This window comes from Prosopis cineraria, unplaced genomic scaffold, assembly GCF_029017545.1.
Source record: "Prosopis cineraria cultivar Desert tree isolate PC_DT_omini unplaced genomic scaffold, ASM2901754v1 PC570, whole genome shotgun sequence".
Classification (NCBI taxonomy): domain Eukaryota; kingdom Viridiplantae; phylum Streptophyta; class Magnoliopsida; order Fabales; family Fabaceae; genus Prosopis; species Prosopis cineraria.
The window spans coordinates 14,452-19,103 of record NW_026555895.1 but is presented as its reverse complement, the minus strand read 5'-3'; positions in this window follow the sequence as shown (position 1 = coordinate 19,103).

The following is a 4,652-nucleotide window of genomic DNA, read 5'->3' as shown; positions in this document are numbered from 1 at the left end:
ATTAATTTTTTAAAGTAAAAATAAATTTTGATAAAAAAATAAAAAATAAAATAATATTTAATAATTCAGGTATTCAGGCCAACCTGATAAACCTAGATGCTAGAAGGGTTTGGCTAGGATTAGCTATATAGATTTCTTTTATATGTTAAGATATTTTAAGTTCGATCTAGATAAGCTCAACATGTATTGAGCCTGGCTCGAATAAGCCACCCACCTAAATTACTAGCTCTACTTCTAGCCATCTCTTCATCGCAAACTACCTTATACTTGAAACCTTCTTCCTAGTCTATTCCAATCATGATTGAAGTAAAAAAAAAAAAAGCTTATGATTAGACTGAGTCTTCCTCATTTGGGATTTTTGGGGAGCTGCCAAGTGTTCTAACAACTTAGAGATTGACTGGAGCCAACTTTCAAGCTTGGTCTTAATATAGTTTGTGTCCTTTATTGATGATTACACTCATGGAACATGGATTTACTTGTTGAAAAAAAAATGATGTTAGCATTGTTTTTCCCTCTTTTTATAACATGATTAAAAGTCAATTTGTAGTTAGGACACAAAGGCTCAAGTCTAAAAATACAAAAGATTTTTTCAATTAATCTTTATCCAATTTTTTTGAAAAACAAGGAATTTTACATAAATCATCCTGTATTAATACTTTTCAACAAAACGGAGTAGTTGAGAAGAAGAACAGTCATCTTCCTAATGTTATATGAGCCTTATTGTTTCAAAATAATGCACCTAAACAATATTAGGGAGAAGCTATTTTGACTACAATACATATGATTAACAGACTTGTAACCCCTACCTTTGGCTCAAAAGGTCCTATGAATGTTCTCACTCAGTTTTTCCCTAATTTTATTGCTTCAAATGGTCTCATAACTAGAATTTATTGAATGTTTTTGTTCAATAAATTCTAGTGCTCTTAAATGTATGTTTATTGGGGATTCCTCTACTAAAAAAAGATACAAATGTTATCATCCTCCTTCTAGGAAGTTTTTGGTGTCAGCTGATGTTTCTTTCTTTGATTTTGACTCTTATTGCAATACTTCTCTTGAAAGAAAAAGCCCTCTTGGTGATGATCAAGGTAATGATCTTCTTCTCAATGAGTCTTTGGAAGCACCATCAACTCTCAAATCTACTCGTCTGCTATAGATTTTCACTTGGAAGAAGAAAAGAACATCTCAACCCATACAAGTCCAATCAAGATGTACCTAGAAATAATTATAAATTGCTTGATTCCAATCTACCAATTGCTTTGAGAAAGGAAACTCGTAATTATACTAGACGATTCGTATACCCAATGTCTTCATTTCTTTCTTATGACAAATTGTCTTCAATCACAAAGCCTTCCTCATTAATCTTCATCTAATTTCAATACCACAATCCTTATCCAAGGCATTACCATATGAAAATTGGGTTAAGACTAAGATGGAAGCACTTGAGAACAACAATACATGGGATCTTGTTTTATTACTAGAGGAAAAGAAGTTTGTTAGGTGTAAATTGGTCTTCACTCCAATCCTTAGACAAGTATAAAGCTTAGCTTGTTGCCAAAGGATATACTCAAACTTATGGGGTTGATTATGAAAAGAATTTTTGTCCCAGTTGAAAAAAAATGAATATTTTTTTGTATTTAATTCAAATTTGCATTCTAGGATTCGTGAGTGATCATTAACTCTTAAATTAGTGTCTTGATCGATTCAATGATCTTTAATTCAAACTTGCATTTTGTAGGTGGATTTTCCTGAGTGATCTTTATTTGACGATTTAGTTTCTACTGTGTTGTTAATCTATTGCTATATGAAAATACTAAAGAAGCAAAAGAACTTCCCTTAATAATATACTTGGCATTAACTTAGTTCATTATAAGATGGTCTTCTACAAAGGCTCTACATGGATGAATTAGAGAATGATTTTGACCCAAGAAGAGATGGCTTCTATTGATTCAATAAAATGAGAATTGAGTTATCCACCTGTTATAGTCTCACTGCGATCGCTGTCTATGTTTAGGAGGAAATTTGTTGAGGAGGTAATGCCTTTTGCTATTGGAGTGTTGCTATAAAATATGGTAATGAAATTTTGTATTGATGCATCCTCTTGTCTGCTTTCGAACAATTTAAACTTAAATCAAGTGTTCACTTCTTTAATCTTTGATTGTTCATTTACAAGACCTTTTTGATTTGACAATCAATGTTTTGCTAAATTCCTTATGTTGTTGGACATTAAAGTGCTTATAATTCATGCTTTGATAGTCCATATGGGACTGAAGTTGTTGTGACTTAAATGATCTCATAGGGGATTTAAACATTGAGAACGCACTCTTTATTGAAATGGGTTAAAGTCAACTTGCTTTTATTAGGTCCCCCATTAACACACCATTGAAGTTAATGCTTGGTTTTGGCATCTGTTTTTTCTTCCTTCTTTTTCCATAATATATACATATATATATATATATATATATATATATATTGTCTTCATTTAAAAACATAAAGCATTTTTAATTTTTAATGTGTAATTAATATATATTTTTTCAAAAATACCCTTAATAAAAAAATTACTCAGTTTTTTATTTTTAAATGAGACACTTTATTAAATAAGGACAAACATAGAAAGATAGCTAGTTTAAAGATAACTAACTAATTTATTAGGGGTGTAATTCAATTAAAAATGATTTATGTTTTTGAATGGAAGGAGTATATATTACTCCTTACATGTTATATTTGAATAAAGCTGTAATTGATTGTTGTAGAGCAGAAAATAGTGGAAATAAGATGTTTTACTATAATACATGCATAGAATGAAGCGTTTGAATGTGAAAATTTATTTATCCTACCTCCCTTGAGAAAGAGCTATAAAGGAAGGCAACAAAGGTAATATTCACCATCTTTATTCCTCGTTTAGCCCAAGTAAGATGATGTGATGGACAATTTTTCCTTGTTCCTCTCCTCAAATTTTGAGTATGTTTTTATTAGTATTTGATATTGCATTACTTTGCACTTTCCTTTGTAGTGATATTCATTTTCCCATTTTATTGTGGAGAGTAGATTGCTTGCTAGAAGAAGGGCCGCAAACTTATAGAAGTACCTAGATGCAAAAGTGACAAGTTTGGGAATTGATAATGCTACTGAATCCATTCCTCAAGTTATAACTTCTGCAATGCCAAAAGTTAAGTTTTCATATGAGTGAAGTAAGGTATTGAAAATCAAACTGATTATTAAATCAATCAAGACATTGTTTTAAGTGTTAATGATAAAAACTATAATTAATGATAAACAAATAATTTTATTAAACTACTTTAACAGTTTTTTAATTCAATTAGGTGGGTTGATTCAAATTTATATATTATGAATGAAGTTATTGTATCTTTTATATTTCAAATAGTGATATTTTCCCCATGATTTTATTGCTCGCATTAGAGCTTCATGATTCATTGCATTAAGAATTGTAATAATATTTGATGAAAAGAGTCAAGTATTGCTATTGTGCTTAACAATGTTGACTCTTTGACTTCTTGTCCCACTATAAGGTAGAATGGTCATATGAAGGACAGTGTCCTATAGTCAAATTCTCAAAAGGTGATTGATATGGGGCACATATAATTTACGGATCAAGTTTTTTATGAGAACTTTCATTGATACTATTGCATCATTCATCAAGAGCCTGGCCATAATCTTTCATCACTTTGCTTGGATGTGGAGGAAAAATTAGAAGGAACGAAAACTAGGAGCAAAAATTTATAAAAATAGTAAGTTTACTATTTTTTGCAACTTTTCCTAATTTTCTCTCATTCATATTTTCTTCCTACCTTTTCCTCCATCCAAACCAAGCCAAAGTAGATGAGGTTGTGCCAAATGTTTCTAATACATCCTACAAAGGCTCCGAAGTACGAATTAAACAATGTTTATGACATTAATATCTCTGCTTAGGAGCTGTCTTATGTGGACAAGTAAGTATCTCTTGTATGTAGTGTTTTTTTTTAATTCATTTTTTCCTTCAATCAATCTGATTTGTCTTGACAATTTTGCTTGTCCCTTAGGGACTGACTAGTCATGGCTTGACAATTTTTAAGCTTGATGAGATTTCGATTAATTTAATAATTTAATGCCAAAAGGGTTTTTTCTTTTTTTGGACAATTATGTAGTCCCTTATGAATTTTCAGCATCACTGCAAAATTTGTAAAGCAAAAATTTTTTTTTGGCCGAGATATTGTAAAGCATCTTACTATTCATAAGTCTGTAGTAGCTCAACTCAGCAAGAGGTTGGGTGGCTTCATTAAATTAACTTAAGAAAATTAATCATTTGATCTTATACTTTTAACTCAATTGTAACCCAATCCTTAAACTTTAACTCATTTTAACTCAATCATTATGATTTTAACTCTAATATATCTTAGTCCCTGAACTTTGCTACTTGTACTTCAATTTCTACAATCTCAACTACTTAAATATTAATTCCTATATTTTAAAAAATAAAAGGGTTAATGTGTAATTTTGCCCTTAAACTATTTTTAGAAGAGCAATATTACTCTTAAACTATTCATTGTAGCAATATTGCCCCTAAACCAATTAAATCAGAGCAATGATGCCCCCACCATTAAAATGTCCACTACCGTAGCTAATAGGACCCACTTTTCATGAGTTAAAATGCAATT